Source organism: Macaca thibetana, chromosome 8 (assembly GCF_024542745.1).
Source record: "Macaca thibetana thibetana isolate TM-01 chromosome 8, ASM2454274v1, whole genome shotgun sequence".
Taxonomy (NCBI): Eukaryota; Metazoa; Chordata; class Mammalia; order Primates; family Cercopithecidae; genus Macaca; species Macaca thibetana.
In genome coordinates, this window is record NC_065585.1 from 67,173,562 (window position 1) to 67,192,813 (window position 19,252).

Below are 19,252 nucleotides of genomic sequence, written 5' to 3' on the forward strand. Positions count from 1 at the left end.
GTAAACTTTCTGCTTTTATCTCTTTCTATACCTTCTCTTTAAGGCCAATAACTCTTAGATTTTCCATTTTTAGACTATTTTCTATATCTTGTAGGTATACTTTCTTCTTCTTCCTTTTTTCTTTTGTCTCCTCTTACTGTGTGATTTCAAATAGCCTGTCTTCAAGCTCACAAATTCTTTCATTTGTTTGATCAATTCCGCTGGTAAGTTAATTCTGATGTATACTTCAGTATGTTAATTTTCTTTTTCAACTCCAGAATTTCTGCTTGAATATTTTCAGTTATTTCAATCTCTTTGTTAAATTTACCTGATAGAATTCTGAATTTCTTCTCTGTGTTAGTTTGAATTTCACGGAGATTCCTCTGAACTGCTATTTAGAATTCTCTTCCTCCACGGTCACATTTCTCTGTTTTCCGAAGATTGGTCCCTGATGCCTTATTTAGTTCATTTGGTAAGGTCATGTTTGCCTGGATGGCCTTGATGCTTGTGGGTATTTGTTGATGTCTGGGCATTGCAAAGTTAAATATTTATTGTACCTTTTGCAGTCTGTCTATTTGTACATATTCTTTTTAGAAAGGCTTTCCAGGTATTAGAAAGAGCTTGGGTGCTGTAATCTAAATTTTTGGTCATCACAGTTATGTCCACATCGGGGGCACTCCAAACGTAGTGATGCTTGTCTCTTGCAAACTCACATACGTACTGCCTTGGTGGTCCTGGATAAGACCCGGAAGAATTATCTGAATTACCAAGCAGAGATTCTTGTTCTTTTTCCTTACTTTACCCAAATGAACAAAATCCCTCTCTTTATGCTGAGCTGTCTAGAACTGAGAGAAAAGTAACATAAGCATCTCTACGTCCACCACCATTGGGACTGTGTTGCATCAGATCTGAAGACAGCATGGTACTTGCTCTCACCCAAGACATGTGGTAACCACTGCCTGACTACCACCTATATGTACTCAAGACCTTAGGGATGTCTCCTGTCCTTCAATTTGGCCAGCCAACCTCTGGCCCCAGTCAGGTCTAGGGATGCCATCTGGCAGCCAAAGCCTAGAGTTGGAAACCTTAGCAACCTATTTGTTTCTCTATTCTGCTGTGGCTGAGCTGACCCCCAGCCCATAAGACAAAGTTCATCCTACTCCTCTTTCCCCTTTCCACAAGGAGAGGAGTCTCACCTGATAGCCACCATAGCCCCACACCCACAGTAGACACTACCTGGTCACTGCTGATGTTGACACCAGCCAGTTCTGAGTCCCTCCCTATAGGGCAGTGGGCTCCCCTATGGCCCAGGAAAGGTCAAAAAATGCCATCCAAGAGCCAAGGCCTGGAATCACAACATGGTTGGTGCCCTACCCAACTGTGGCTGAGCTGGTAACCAAGCTGCAAAACAAATTCTCATTTACTCTTCCCTCTCCTTTCCTCAGGCAGAAGGAATACCTCCCTTTGGCCACCACATGCAAATGTGCTGGATCACTTCTAAAGCCAGTGTGTCCGGAATTGGTGGGTTCTTGGTTTCACTGATTTCAAGAATGAAGCGGCAGAACCTCACGGTGAGTGTTACAGTTCTTAAAGATGGTGTGTCCGGAGTTTGTTCCTTCAGACATTCAGATGTGTCTGGAGCTTCTTCCTTCTGGTGGGTTCCTGGTCTCACTGTCAGGAGTGAAACTGCACACCTTCGCGGTGAGTGTTACAGCTCTCAAAGGCAGCACCTCTGGAGTTGTTCGTTCTTCCCGGTGGGTTTATGGTCTCATTGGCTTCAGGAGCGAAGCTGCAGACCTTCCCGATGACTGTTACAGCTCATAAAGGCAGCGTAGACCCAAAGGGTGCGCAGCAGCAAGATTTATTGCAAAGAGTAAAAGAACAAAGCTTCCACACTGTGGAAGAGGACACCAGCCAGTTACCACTGGCCGGCTCAGGCAGCCTGCTTTTATTCCCTTGTCTGACCCCACCCACATCCTGCTGATTGGTCTATTTTACAGAGCGCTGATTGGTCCATTTTGACAGAGTGTTGATTGGTGCGTTTACAATCCTTAAGCTAGACAGAGTCACAGAGTGTTAGCTAGATACAGAGTTGGCTAGAAACAGAGTACTGATTGGTGTATTTACAAACCCTCAACTAGACACAGAGTGCTGATTGGTACATATATAATCCTTGAGCTAGACACAGAGTGCTAGATGGAAAAGTTCTCCAAGTCTCTATGAGACTCTGTGTCTAGGTTAGCTAGACACAGAGTTAGCTAGATACAGAGTACAATTGGTGTATTTACAAACCTTGAGCTAGACACAGAGTGCTGATTAGTGTATTTATGATTCTCTAGCTATACATAAAAGTTCTCCAAGTCCCCACCAGATTAGCTAGATACAGAGTGCTGATTGGTGCACATACAATCCTCCAGCTAGATATAAAAGTTCTCCAGGTCCCCATCTGCTCAGGAGCCCAGCTGGCTTCACCTATTGAATCCTGCTCAGGGGCTGCAGGTGGAGCTGCCCGCCAGTCCAGAGCCGAGCCTGCACTCCTCAGCCCTTGGGCTGTGATGCGATCAGGCGTCAGGGAGCAGGGGATGGCGCCCTTCCTGGAGGCTTGGGTGGCACAGGAGCCCACCTCAGCGGGGAGCTCAGACTTGGAGTTGCCTGGAGGTAGCTAAGGCCCAGCAAGAATTTGAGCACAGCACCACAGGCTGGCACTGCTGGGGGACCCGGAGCAACCTCCGCAGCTGCTGGCCCCGGAGCTAAGCCTTTCACTGCCCTGGGCCTGCGACGCCTGCTGGCCCGCTCAGTGTGCGGGCCCTCCTAGTCCATGCCCACTTCCACTGGAACTCGCACTGGCCAGGGAGCACGGCAGGCAGCCCCAGGTCCCGCCGGTGTCTCTCCCTCCACACCCCCGGGCAAGCAGAGGGAGGCAGCTGCGGCCTCAACCAGCCCAGAGAGGGGCTCCCATGGTGCCCTGACAGGCTGAAGGGCTCCTCAAGTGCAGCCAGAGTGGAGGCCAAGGCCGAGGAGGCGCTGAGAGTAAGGGCTGCTAGCACATTTGTCACCTCTCACCAGCACATTTGTGAGTCTCACCCAAGGCCCATAGTGAGTACTGCTGGGTATCACTGATGATTATTTAGAGCCCAAAAGGTCTTTATTAGGATAGGCCCCAAGGATTCTTTAGTTTCCTGCCCAAACTGGGTTGTTTCCTTCAAGGCTTCAGGTTGTTTTCTGGCTAAAAGTGTGTCTAGAGGTTTCATTCAGGAGCTAGCCTGGAATAGGGACTAAGGACTCTGCCAACTGCCCTATCCTACTGTGACTGAGCTGGTATCCAAGTTATAAGACAAAGTCCTCTTTACTCTTCCCTCGCCTTTTCTCAAGCAAAGAAAAGTAGTTTCCTCTGGAGCTGTGGGCTGCACAGCCTGAGATTTGGGGAGGGGGTGGCACAAGCAGTCTGTGGTTGCCCCAGCTGGTATTTCATTGAGTCATGGAACCACCAAATCCACTGGCTCCAAGCCCAGCACAGCATGAGGACTTGCCCAATAATTGCAATCCTTAAGGGCTAGCATGTCTTTCAAGTTTGTTTACTAACCCAGAGTACTTTTGCCCATGGTGGCAAGGCTTGCTGAAACTCAGGTTCTGAGTACTGGGATGGACAATTGCTCTGGTTAGAGCTAAGGCTCCTTTTCTCTGCTTGAAGAGAGGAGAGGAAATAGTAAAGAAGACTTTGTCTTGCAACTTAGATACCAATTCAGTCACAGTAGGATAGGGCAGTGGGCAGAGTTCTGAGGTCCCCATTCCAGACCACTAAATGCTCCCTCTGTGAGTTCCAGATAAATTCTGCCTAATGCTGTTTTCCACTGTGATAGAACTGCATGGAGCTTCAATGCAAAGTCCTCCAATTTCCGTACTCTACTTTTTCTAAGCCCAGAGATTCTCTCTGTGTGCCATGCAGCCATTGCTTGAGGATTGGGGAGGGGAGGCACTGGCAATTCAAGACACTTTTCTACCCTTTTCAGTGCCTTTTCCTGAGACATGAAGTTAAAACCAAGGACTGTGATTTCTCACCCGATTTTGGTCTTTATAAAGATACCTTTTGTGTGTGTGTGTGGATAGTTGTTCAATTTGGTATTCCTGTGGGGAGGAAGAACTTCTAGTGAAGTTCTATTCTCTAGAAGGCTTCTATCTAGACATTTTCCTCCACATTTTTTTAAAACTATTATTCTCTTCATCTCCTCTGTCCTATTTTAGTTCAGAACACTGCCATCTCTCAAGTCTTGTTATAGCAGCCTTTTAATTGATCTACCTTAATTTTCGTAACCTAGCCCATCTTTCATTTGCAGCCAAAATATATTTGTCACTGTAATTCTGATTACATCAACCTCTTTCTTAAAATTCATCACAACCTTTAACATTGTCTACAAGACAATTTCATTGTCATGTCTACAAGACCATTTCTTTGTCATAACGAACCACTCACTATCTACTGTCCATGCTCAAGCTACACCAGATGTCTTTATGTTGCTTGACCCCCTCCGTTATTTATTTCTTCCAGGAACTTCCACATTCTATTTCCTTTTTTAAAACTCTCTTATTTTTCCATCAATTCAATATATCCGAAGTAAATCATGTAATAACCCTCCTCCCAACTTATTCTCCTGAATTTTCCATCCTAGTTATGAGAATGTCTATTTACTGGGAGCAATCCTAGATTTTTCTCATTACCACATTTCACAATTTTTTTGGAAAATGTGTCCCTTTAAGTTCTACACTCAAAATATTTATGCATGTTATCTTCTCTCTTTCTCACTGATTTTTAGATCAGTTTTATTCATATATAATTAACATAACATACAAGTCCACATTTAAAGTATACATTTTAAATTATTTTAGCATATTCACAGAACTGTACAATCATCACTACAATCAAAAGAGTGTGTTTTTGAAACAATATTTTCTTAACACCAAAAAGAAATTCTGCACCTAACAGTAATTTCTCCCCATTTCTTCCCAACGTCACCTGTCCTAAAAATATTTCTTATGATTTGGTAGAACATCTAAGATATCTGTTGCCTAAATCAAGTTAGCAAAGCTTTAGATCCATATTTTCTTATACAAGTTTTAGCTATTGCATTACATTTTAGTAAATGTAATGTCTTTGAGAAATCACCACACTGATTTCTACAATGGCTGAACTAATTTACACTCTCACCAACAGTATATAAATGTTTCTGTTTTCTTCTCTACAGCCTCACAGTGCCAGCATCTGTTACTTTTTGACTTTTTAGTAATAGCTATTCTGACTGGTGTGGTATCTCATTGTGGTTTAATGTTTTAATTTAATTTTTATAAGTGGCATAAGTTAGGGTCCAATTATTATTTTTTGCATGTAGATATCCAGTTGTTCCAGCATCAATTTTTGAAGACATTATTTTTTCCCCATTGAATAGTTTTGATGCTCTTTACAAAATTCAGTTGACAATAAATGTGAGAACTTATTTCTGGACTTTAAATTCTCTACTATAGGTTTTGTTGATCTTTATGTCATTAACACACTCTCCTGATTATTGAAGTTTTAAATATTATAGGAGCCTTCGAAATTGGAAAATGTGTCTTCCAAATTTGTTCTTCATATTCAATATTTATTTGGCTACTCTGGGCCCTTTGATTTGTGCATGTGAATTTCATAATCTAACTATCAATTTCTGTAAAGAAACCAGTTGGTATTTTGATAAAGCTAGCACTGAGTTTGAAGATAAATTTACAGAATATTTCCATCTTAACAATATTAAGTCATCTGCTTCTTAAAATGGATATCTTTCTATTTATTTGGAGCTGCTCACATTTCTTATGATATATTGAAGTTTTCAGATAATAAGATTTGCATTTATTTTGTTAAATGTATTGTTCGTTTTTGTGCTGTAATAAATTGTATTGTTTTCTTTTTCCTTCCTTCCTTCCTTCCTTCCTTCCTTCCTTCCTTCCTTCCTTCCTTCCTTCCTTCCTTCCTTCCTTCCTTCCTTCTTCTCTTCTCTTCTCTTCTCTTCTCTTCTCTTCTCTTCTCTTCTCTTCTCTTCTCTTCTCTTCTCTTCTCTTCTCTTCTTTTTCTTGGAGACAGATTCTCCCCCTTTGTCACCTAGGCTAGAGTGATGTGGCACGATTTCAGCTCACTGCAACCTCCACCTCCCAGGTTCAAGTGATTCTCGTGCCTCAGCCTCCCAAGTAGCTGAGACTACAGGCGTGCACCATCATGTGCAGGTAAAGTTTGCGTGTGTGTATTTTTAGTAGAGACAGGGTTTCACCATGTTGCCGAGGCTGGTCTTGAACTCCTGAGCTGAGGCAATCCACACTCCTTGGCCCCCCAAAGTGCTAGGACTATAGGCTTGAGCCACGACACCTGACCGGTATTGTTTTCTTAATTGCACTTTCAGATTGTACATGGCGATTATAGAAACTGTTTCTGTATAATTTTACAAGTATTTAAAATATTGTATATTACATAAAAACACAATCATTTTATACATTTTTCTTGGATCCTGCAAACTAGCTGAACTCATTCATTAGGTCTAATAGTTTTTCATAAAATCCTCAGGATTTTGTATGTACAAGATGAGGTCATTTGTGAATAGTTTTATTTTTTTTTAATTTTCCAATTTGAATACTTTTTAAGAGTTGCTAATTATCTTGGTTAGAACCCCTAGTGTAACATTTACTAGAAATGTAGCAAATTGACACATTTATCTTGTTCCTAACCTTAGGAGGAAAGCTTCCGGTCTTTCACCATCAAGTGTGATTTTATCTGTGAGTTTTCAAGGTGCACTATTATATTCAGGATGTTTTCTCTTATTCCTGATTGGTTCAGTGATTTTTAAAATGATAAAATGTGTTGAATTTTGCCAAAGTCTTACTCTGTGCCTATTGAGATAATCATGCCGTTTTTGTCTTCTATTTATTGATATGGTGCATTTCAATAATTCATTTAAGTTAAGCTGATGTTGCATTGCTGAAATACATTCCACTTGGTCATATTGTGTAATCCTTTTCATATTCTTCTAGATTCTATGTAGTAATATTTTTTGAGGATTTTTGCATCACTGTTCATAAAATATTAATCTATAGCTTTCTTCTCAGGATAACAGTGGCCTCATAAAAATAGCAGGGTTTTTTTTGTTTGTTTTTGTTTTTGGAAGGGTTTGCAAAGAAGTTATACTGATTCTTAATAAAATATTTGGTAGAATTTACAATGAAACTATCTGGGCAATGAGCTTTCCAGTGGAATGTTGTAAAATTGCTAATTCAATTGAATTTTTGTTACAGATCTATTTCTATTTTACATCATTTATTGAGTCAAATTCTGTATTTTGTGTCTATGAATTTATTGATTTAATCTAAGTTTTCTAAATTTTGGCATAGTTTTTCTCTGAGTATCTTCTTAGTATCCCTTTTCACCCTTGTAAGGTTGGTAATAATATATGATCTTTCATTTCTGATTTTAGAAATTTGAATTTTCACTTTCTTTATAAGTCTAATTTAAATTTGCCAAATTTATGCATAAATTTGTTATATATATATATAACAAATTCATAAATTTGTTACATATATAAACTTATATATAGTTATATATATAAACAATCATCCATTTCATTAATTTTCACTCTAATCTTCATTTATTGTACCATCTGCTTTCTAATAATTTAGCTTGTCTTATATTTCTAGTTCATTAAGATTGTTTTAAAACCTTTTTTATTTTTTAAAATAGCTTTTTTACCATTTTCAATTTTCCTCTAATCTCTATTTTAACTACATCCTATATCTTGATCTGTTTTGTTTTCATTGTCATTCATCCCAGGTATTTTATAATTTACATTATGTTTTTTCCTTTTGTAACTTAGGAATATGATTTTTTTTTATTGCCAACGTATTTGTGGATTTTGGAAATTTCTTTCATTTAATTATCTCTGATTTTATTCCACTGTGATCAGGGTAACACTTTTGTATGATACCAACTTTTTAAATTTTATTGAGACTTATTGTTTGGCCAGTGTATTGCATATTTCTGTAGAACAACGTTGCATGTACATTTGAGAGAAGGTATATTCTGCAATTGTTAGGTGGTGTTCCATATATATTATTGAGTTCTAGTTGGTTTGTAGTGTTGTTGAAGTCATCTGTTATTTTGTTGATCATCTGCCTAGTTGTTTTATTAACGAAGGTAGGGTTTTGAAGTCTTCAACTACTATTGTACTCTTCCTTCAATTCTGTTAGTTTTTGCATCCTATATTTTGGAGTTTTCCTTTGTTGTTTGGTGCATATATTTTTTTACACCTTTCTGATGGATTGACTATTTCATCATTATAGAATGTACTTCTTTTGCTCTAGTTAAAATGTTTGACTTAAAGTCTATCTTATCTGCCACTAGTATAAGCACTGCAGCTTTCTTATGGTTGCTGTTTACATAATATCTATTTTTCTATCCCTTTGCATTCCACTTCTGGTGTTTTTATTCTAAAGGATGTCTCTTGTAAAGAGCATATAATTGAATTCTCTTTTTATAATCCTATTTGGCAATGTTAGTCTTTTGATTCTATTTTTTTATCCTTTGACTGTAATGTTATTATTGATACAGTTGGATTTACTTTTTGTCCTTTTGCTTTTATTTTCTCTATACCTGATACCATCTTTTTTTCTGTTCTTTTTATTACTTTCTTTGGCATAGCAAATATTTTCTAGTGTAACATTTTACTTCTTTATATATATATGTTGTTATTTTCTTAGTTCTCTCAGACTTACCATATATATCTAGATTTTCAGAATCTACAAATCTCTGCTATTGTAATTGCAGTAAAATAAAGAAATGTAACTCCTATGAACCTCTTCTTCATCTTCCCTGTTTTTCTGCTATTACATCATAAAGAGTGCATCTATGCATGCTGTGTTTCAAATAAAGGCAGTTTCTTTAGGAAACACTTCAGAACTCTTTGGTCTTATAACTTGCATATACTCTCGGGGGAAAAAAATCTCTGGGCTACTTTTCCAGAGCTGGGATTAGGTAAAGTGACCCACTACTATTGATGTGATGCCAACGCTTCATGAGTAGCATTTTAGAGGGACGGTAATCCCTGGTCTTCTTGGCTTTCATCTAGTGTGAAACCTCTACCCTATGAGCAATTTGGGATATGACCAATCAATGTCACAATATTCTCAATCTACCATTGTGAGGGCTAGAACCTCTGCTCTAGAAGTGGGTATTTGGTGGAGAAATGAAGTCCAGCCTCTTAGCAGCACTCATCTAAAATTCAGCCTCTGAAACACTGTAGCTGCAAGAGAACAAATGAAAAATTCTGGGGGCCTGCCCTTCCTAGCGAGATAACACAACCCTTGACTGAGAAATGGTGAGAAAGGGAGCTTCGTCATTTTGTCCACCCTGCTTGTTCTGCAGTTTCCATAAATTCTCAGCATAAGCATAAGCTGAAAGGCTTTGAACAGGTTGTGTTGTATCCAATATTCCACTGACTCTCATTGTTATTACTATTTATACTAATTAGAACTCTAATTGGACTAATTCTGTTATTTTTTCTCACCTTAGATTCCTATTATCTTCCCCATACTGTAATATCGTTTTCTAAATGTAGATTTGTTATTATCCCATTCATTAATCTTTTGCTTTATCCTGAAATATTATTTCCTTTGAACTACAATAACATGCATCTATACTCCTTCAGAAGTAATGTAATTTCACCATTTTGATGATTATTTATACAAGCAGAAATTGTTTTCTTCACTATGGGCTCCCCCAAAAATATTATTTTAGTATTAAACTTATTAGGATGTCTGTGAATAATTTATAAAAATGTCTGTCTTCCATCTTAACTATAAATTCTTATAGTTTGTTATATAATAACTTGAATTTATAAATATTAAAAATAGTATGAAGTAATCATACTCCATAGCTATTTACTTTTTTTCCCATATATTCACCAAAAAGCACAGTGTATGCATTCAATAAATGTTTACTGAAAAAATAATTGAAAGTCAGTCAAGAGACAAGGTAGTGAAGAAAATATTTACGTATTTAAAATAATGTATTTTTATCTCATTTTTTCAGAATCATAAAATTTAAAGAATATAAGAGGCTTCAAATATCAAGCAGGCTCCAATCAGCTTACTAACATTTCTTACTTTGTGAACTTCTTAACTGTACACAATGAGAAATGTATTTCCACTTATGAAGGGCATTCCAGATTTTGGAATCCTAATTACTCAGAAGTTCTGTTGTTAAACGATAATCTGTCTTCATATAGCTACAGTTCATTGATATTTGTTTCACTTACTGAAGACACTATAATATGCTAGATTTTAAATTTATGTAATTTATTGTAGCAAGTTTATAATTTATTGTAGCAAGATCCCTATTGAAGCTGTTTTTTGACAATTTTTGTACATCTATTTAGTGACTTAGAAACAACACCAAAGCCATTATTTATGAAAAAAATATTTGAAAAATTGGATCTTATTATCTGTTCTGTAAAATTTCAGAGAAAAGAAACTGTTCTGTATAATACCTACAAAATTTACAGTGCTGAGAGCAAATCTTAAGTAAATTATGGACTGAATGGTAATAATGGATAAGTGTTGGTTAATCTGTGGTAAAAATATACTCCTCTGTTGCATGATATGGTCATTGAAGAGGCTGTGGAAGTGTGTATAATACAGTTTTTTAAAAATGAAACTAACTTTGAGGTAAGAAAACCAACACGTATATATGATAGTGCTTTTCAGGATTATATGTTATTGACTGAAGTAGAGATTCAGATTTGGATAAAGAGTAAATAACATTTTATTTTAAGCTTCTTGAGTTTCTCAACACATTGTTCTATTTTATGTTTGGTATAATTGTCTACTCTAATCTTCTTAAAATACTACTACTCCAACATTTGCACTCCTCTTGAAATTTTACATACTTAATGAAGATTCTTTCCAAAAAAGAAAAGTACAATTATAATTATTATTCTTAAATTATTGGGTACAGTTTGTGAAACATGACTTTTTATTTTTATTTTTCTATTCAAAAATGCATAGTAATCTAACCTTGAAAAATTTACATGTATACCACAGTGTACCTAATATTCAGTTTTGCCTTTTTATTATGTTAACTAATTATAATTTTATATTATTTTCCCTGAGTTTCAAAAAAGAAACTCTTTGATTGTTACTTTATCAAGTCAATGTTCTTTCTGCAGGATTACATTACAATACAATATAAGAGCATGAGATAGGCTTTCATTCCTGCTCAGAAACTGAAATCAAAATCTAGGCAAACTATTAGTCACCTTGTTATCATATTTGTTTTCCAACATTCCCTCATGAGAGGTATTGAGCACTGTCACAAATTATAAATGTTTAACCATTACTAATAATTTTAATACACATTTCAGTTTTGAGAAGGAGTCTTAGATTAGGTCATGGCCAAATTTAAATGTATTCTATATCAGTTTTAAAGAAGTTCACAGCATCTGCTAGAGCAATCTGGAAGAAAGGAAATTTAAAAATAATACTGGTAACAACAAGAACATTCAAAAATATACAGATAGAAACTAAAAGTCTAATAAGACTTTCTATGTAGTTGTCTGCAATCATACATAAAACTTTCACAGATAATAATTTAGTAATTCATTAATTCACCAGAAAAACAGAGTCTCCTAAAGACAGCATCAAAGGCAGGCCAATCTGTGAGGATTTTTGTTTCCTCTGAAATGGACTTCATATGAAGTTAATTCTGAGACATCTAGGACTAGATAGAAAACATATACATGTACATTATATATACATATTATGTGTATCTCTCTATATAAGATATTGTGTATGTATGTATTATATATGCATATACATATATACGTTAAATATATATAGTCTATGAGAAAATAATTATACATCTCTTTCATAATATTTGACATTTTTTGTGTCTACGGTTACTGTATGTCAAAGGCACACATACAAATCAAACTAGTGCTCTGACATCCTTCCAATTAAAGAGAAACACTAATTAGAAATTCAGCACTCTATTATAGAATAGGTTGAAAATGAAAAGTAATTTTAACCTGAAAAATTAATTTGGATCTCCTGTATATTTTAATGAATATACGATGCAATATATTTGAGCACCTTTTTTCTTAATTATTGTATTAGTCTGGGTTCTCCAGAGAAATAGAATCATTAGAGAGAGAGACAGAGATTATAAGAACTTGGCTCACATAATATTCAAACTTGGGTAGTCCGTTATCTACAGGCTGTGCCAGCAGGCTACTGATGGGCACTTTTCTCTTGCTTAGGGAGCTGGTGTTTTGCTCCATTCATGCCTTCCACTGATTGGATGAAGCTCACCCACATCATGAAGGGAACTCTGCTTTGCCCAAAGGTCACAATTTAATTATTAATCTCATCCGAAAATACCTTTTCAATTGACACATACATTTAATCATCATAATTATATACATAAAAGACAAACTTTATAAAAGGTCACTATTGGTATTTCTTTCTCACCACTATTAAATTAAGTAACAATTAACTCCTGCTTAAGGTAAATCTTACGGGAGAAGAGCAAACATTTAACAGTGATTCACAGATAGCAAGATATCATGTGGATTTTTTTTTTAATCTGCTTTGTACTAAAAATATGATCAAGGTCCTAAGCTGGGGAAAACAAGCATCAAAGAAAGCAATCATTAGATGGGGCAAACAGCTTCTCCAAAGGATTTGCAGAAACCTATGAGTATAAATGTGGATGTTCAAATAAGACTGGCACAAGAGTTGTGAGAGTTGTCACTCTTTTGTAGAGTAATTTAATTGAGAAGATGAATATTCTCTCCCCAAATCCAAGGAGTGGGGTTCCGAGAATCAATCCTAGAAATTATGGGTGTTTGTAAGATAGAAACACTCACATCTCAGTACCTCCAGCATAATAAAGCATGTGAGAAGAGAGTTCTCTGGGGAGCCTAACGAATTGAAGTGTTTATTGTTAGTCCTACTCCTCGAATATGGTGAAGAAGGGAGACATATTCTTTTCCTCTGAAATTTGACGGCATTCTTGAGTATAGAAAGGAGCCTGCCTCTGGTCTTTGGGTAGTTGAAAAAAATGGTATCTGAAAGAGTAGCTCATCCCAGCAGGCCCTGAAGGGACTATGTTGTAATGGACCTGGGAACATGATGCACAAAACTCCCTTTGTAGCCCCATAAAGTGGCAGAGGAGGATCCCAGTGCTTCTCGTGATACCACAGGAATAAACGTGTAGGATAGAAAAGAAGCAGGCTCTGCCATACTCTGCTGAAGGCTTCTCTACCAAATGAGGGTAAGGAATCCTAAAAAGGGTCAGGGTGACCTATTCCTGGTAGGGTCAGAGCAAAGTATGGTGTCTTTTTGGAAAGGTTTTCTTAGGAGCAGAGAAGGCTGAAGGGTGCTTAATTCAGCCTAGCAAAACACCACAACACAATTTACCTGAAACCACCAAATTAACAGAGATTCACAGCATCAAGAAAAAAAAAAAATAGGCAGAACCATAACAAGACCAACGGTCTATTCCCCAGTGAAAAGGAGGCAATAAGATAAAGAGACTTCCATCTGTTTTACTCTTCCTTCGTATCCCTAACCCCTGAGAATAACCCACCTACAAAAAAAAAAGAGTGGATGGTCTTAGAGAAAGAACATGTCACCCTCTCCTCTAATCCAAGCAATGGTTGTTCAAGGTCTAACAACTTTGGATCGAGTTTGAGGTCAAAACTTTAACACAAACTAGGATTAGCTTCAATTCATGTCATCAGATTGCATTAGTCGTTTAAGATTTATGAAATTTTTGTAATTGCAGTCAGCCCCAGAGGAAAAATGAGATCCAATAGAGTTGAAGGTAGAGATTGAAGCCAAATGGTGAAACAAACAAACAAACAAAACCAAAAACTGTCTGCTGTGTTAGAGCACGTGCAAGTTAGTTGCCAAGACCGATATTATACAAAGCATTTACGTATAACTTAGAAGTTACTGCTGAAAAGAAATAGGCAGAATAATAACGAATATAAATAGAACTTAACACAAGGTTTTCCATGGGTTGTAACACATAGAGCCTAATCAAGAACTCTAGAGACGTACCAAATTCAAGCCACATAATAATTTTAGGATTTATTTTTGGCCTTTTAAACAGTAATACTAGGTCCTTAACCTATTTCGTAAAATTACAGCAGTGGTTCTCAGTGGCTGTGTCAGGGTTGGTGAAAATTGTGTCCCCTACGGGATATTTGGAAGTGTCCGGAGATATACGTGTTTCACACAATAGGCCCAGGGTGGTTAACATAGTGCTACTGGCACCAAATAGGTAGATACTCGAAATGTCGCTAGGTATCCTGTGATGGGAAGGGTAGCTGCCTACAATTAAGAATGATCTGAATTAAATATCAACAGTGCCAAGGTAGAGAGATTCATATAAATGATGCACAATAAATATGGGAACAGGTGAGCCATACGAGTTGGGTGGGTTTAGGGAGATGATTCAGTTGCCATCTCAAAGTCTGATTAGACTTTCTAATCAGAAGATAATTTTTGATACGTTGTATTGTGAACCTTAAAAACCAATATAAACCATTACATTTCTTTCCTATAGATGCTGATAAACATCCTTGATAAATTAATCTAATTCAGCTGGGTTTATGGTAACCCTGAAGAACCACTAACAACACACACAAACTAGTTGGACCACTGGGACACAGGTTTTTGCTTAATTCTTTGTAAAGCTATTGGTTTAAGTTGGTATTCATTATAAATATTTATTCAAACATATTTTTGAAAATCATTTATGTGCTAAACATTAAGTAAGACTTTAGGTAGACAAAAATAAACCAAAAAATGGTCCCCACTTTCAAGAAGTTTAGAGATCAGCAGAACTGAAAACTAAGGATTATTTTTAAAAAAGAAACAGCAAAAAAACAAGATTAATCACCTTTCACTTTTAATTTTTTGCTTTCCTGAATAAAGAATGTATGCCTTAGGTTAAACCAGAATGTTGTGATAAGTACCAGAAACAATGTATCTTAATTTGATTGAGAATATTGAAGAATTTTGTAGAAAAGCAAGAACAGGGCTGGGAGCAGTGGCTCACACCCGTAATCCCGGCACTTTGGGAGGCCGAGGCGGGAGCAAGGTCGGGAGATTGAGACCATCCTGGACAATATGGTGAAACCCTGTCTCTACTAAATACAAAAATTAGCTGGGCGTGGTGGCACATGCCTGTAATCTCAGCTACTCGGGAGCCTGAGGCAGGAGAATCTCTTGAACCAGGGAGTTGAAGGTTGCAATGAGCCAAGATTGTGCCACTGCACTCCAGCCTGGCAACAGAGTGAGACTCTGTCAAAAAAAAAAAAAAAAAATGAAAAGCAAGAACAAATTTAAAAGGCCACATGTTTACATTAATAATTCTATAGCTTCCATGGAAATATAATTGATATGGCAAAGTTTAGAATAAGAATTGTTTAAATTGTAAATATTTTGCATGCTTTTATCTCATTTTAACGTGAAATATATTACTGTATAATTAAAACCAGTGATAAAATGATATTAAACTTCATTTTTTTCTGAAGAAAATTTTATCATAATGTACATTGTAATTTGAAGGAGTTATCTTCAGAGACAATATCTAAAGGAAACCTGGATTATTTTGGAAATGAAGTATGAAAAAGCAAACAAATATTCTACAAAAAATTAAGTCATTTACTCCCATATATAAGCATATTAAACTTGGCATTAATGCAACGAGAATAATTTTTTATTCTTCTTTTTAAGAAAAATTAAAATGTTAAAAATATCAAGAGCAGAAAAATTATCAATGTTTTAATTTTGCAATGATCTCTCTTTTGGTATGTGTGTGCATCTAGAGTATATATTATTATTTTTAAATTCTTAACGTGTTTAGTGGCTTACTTGCTGTTTTATGCTATGATTATACATTACAGTTTCCTCCATGTTGAAAAGAGAATTGGTCCTCAGTTATTAGCAAGACTAAAGTATCATTTAAATATAGCAAGAAAAAAATTAGAAACAATATGTTTTATATTACATATGCTGAATTTAAAAGCCCGCCAGCATATATATCTGATTTCATTCTTGTATTTAAAACTATTTCCTGTATATAAACCATGCAATACATGGAAGAGAAATATAAAACCTATAAATTATATAGCCTAAGAAGGAAGTGGCGATACATTTTTCACAGATGAAATTATTCAGAAAATTAATATTTCAAAATATTTCATTTACCCAAGTATGCAGCTTTCATCTTAATCATTTTCAGCTTAGATATTAAGGATCATTATGAACAATTTTTATGACTTTCTGATTTTTATTATGTGTTTTAGATTTCTGTAGTAATTCAGGATAAATTTCTTAATTATATAATTATACACAGAATTGACGGAGCTAGAGATACCCTCATTGGAAATGTTGCATCTGCTATAACAAGTGAGGACTAATGGGAAAATCTAAAATGAAGGTCTGGCAACTTCTCCCACATATCAAATCTTTATGGATTCTTTATATAAGTTATTTTTTCCAAGCTAAATAAAATGTTTTCTTCATCTTTTTCTTAAATGTTTTTGGATTGATTCAAATTCTGTATTTGTTCATTAAGTGTTCTGTACAATTTATTTTCACAGACATTTTAATTCTGTCTACATGCATGTGTTTGGTTAGACTGTCTCTATGTATATGCCTATAGTTTTATATATTATATATTTATATTTATATTTATTTATATACATATTCTGGTGACTGTATCTCCAAATGGGTAGCATAAGGCATTCAGGAAATACAGACCTGCAATATATGTTGACGTAAGACATATACTTTTTCTTTTATGTAAAAGGCTATAATACTACAGGTGACAATCTTTCTAAGAATTCAGTGTTTCAAGTCTGTGGTGAAAATAGAAATGGAGCATAGGCATCTCTATTGCATCTAAGGGTAAAGACAATCAGGGAAAAGCAGTAAAGGCAGTGCAGTTTACAGTGGTCTTTTTAGTAGCTGCATATAAGCAATTAATTTGATCTACAGTCTATGAAGCATTTTATAATTAATTTCTCAGCATTTACTACATACAAGCCATCACTTTAAAGTGCTATGTCATTAACAAAATCCCATTTTTTTTTCCATAAAGAAGAGGCATACTGATCTACATGTTTCCATGCTGCCAAGGCAGAATGGACTCGAGGGATATTATCTTATTCAGAAAGAACCTTTCAAGGTTGAATAAAAGAAATGGTGCAGGGTCCCTGGGAGAGGGAAGTGATCATCATTTTCACCTTCAACTCCTCTTTGATGTGGCAGAGTCAATTTTTAATCAGCAGCCATCAGACTGGGCTTCATTTCGCCTTACAAAGTCCTATTACTCTGCCACTTTCTGGAAGGAGGTGATAAGGACAATGCTCTTCTTTTTCTCTTCATAGAACCCTGCATATGATGAGTCCCTTTGGAGAGGTTTGATAAAAAAAATAATAAAATAAAATAAAAACAGAGTGAGTATGTAGGGATAAAGGTCACCTCTCTGTCAGAATTAACTCTTCAAGACAACAAACTTTGATTTTCCCGTGTTTGTTTTTAGGAACTCTCCTATTGTCTTTGGAGGCAATGGCGCTAATAAGCTGATGTGAGGCAAATAGCTAAAATGCACACAGCTTTTGATGAAAATGATATTAAGGCTTATTAGTCTTACCCAGATAAACAGCATAGTGGATGTAATGCTAATGAACATTATAGATATTAGTGACATGTAGGGAAAGCACACAATTAAAGTCTACTTCTTTTAGTACACCTCAAAGAAATCATTTATTATTAGACTGCACGTAAGTGCTGCACAGACACAGTAAGAGAAAATCGCTTCTATGGATTCAGCTAAATTGAAAAATGAAAAGAAAAAAGAACCTACATTTTTCCCCTCTGGAAGTGTTTTTCTATGTTAAGTAAATCTAAATTATTTTTTAAACTATGCACTCATGCAGAAAAACCTCTATAATCTCTTAGTATCATTTATTGTAGTCAGCAGTCTTAATTGCCTCACTGAAATGGATCAGAGTTCTGGGAATTACCTAGTAAAATGATGTTACTACTCTCCAGCCTTCACATCCTTTGATATAATCTCATTAAAAATATCAGGCCTCTAGGTGAGGGAATACATATGGATAGTAAATGCATGTTAAGCAGGAGCACCCAAACTGATGACCTAGTTATTACAGAACAGAGCAGCAGACGATGAATTTTAATTTTGAAGTACAGCAGTTTCTTTCTTGGTTAATACCATAATTATTAACATATTTTTGGAATGAATCTGCTTGTTACCCTTGAAAAAGATAATAATATTGAACCAACCAAAATACTGAAATGACATTTTTTGGAATAAAATAAACTCTTATTTTCCAGAAGACCACACAAGTGAAAAAACACACGTAGTTTCATTAACTATAATTACTGAGAGGAGATGGGAAAAGATGTGTGCCAAATCCCTTTTTGTGTGTGTGTTCTCAAAATGTAGCTGGGTTGAAAAAATATAAACCTCCAGAGGAAATACACTCATCACCCAGCCAAATAAAGGGGGAAACAGTGGAGGGGAGAGTCATGCTGAGTCCACCATGTGAAATAATTAGATTTTTATAGAATTGGATTTCCTGTTGTAAATTGGAAAGTATAGTTCTGCAAAGGGTGAGTGTATAGAGCATAAAACTACCCTGTGCTATGCAGTCCGACGTATTGCAGTAACAAACCGTTCTCTCTTTGGTAGTGAATAATGTGACAGACGAAAGTAACATTGTATAGACAAAGATTTTTTGTTTACTTTTTAAAATAAAATTTGAATATTTACTTACTAATAACTAATCATTTCAAAGGCGCAAAAAGCTCAGGTTTCCAAAATCCAGGGAGTCAGTGAAATGTGGATAAAATGGGCTGTTTATGTAGTAAATGCTGCTGAAGTAGACAGTTATGAAATGATGCTATAGATAACTTCTTCCCAATTTTAGCACAATTTTTGGAGTGAAGGCCTATTTTTTTTTAACTCAATCCTGTCTTTCTTTTTGTTGTTGTTGTTCTTGCCTCCTGCATCCTAAATGCAGCTATTATTTTGCAGTACTGAAATTTGCTTTGAGAATAATATGTAGCAATGTTCTTTTTAATTTAACATATTGGTCAAAAGTTGACTGGCTAGTAGATAAAAATCAAGAAATGTATCTAGCAATATGCAGGTTAATATGTTCTAATG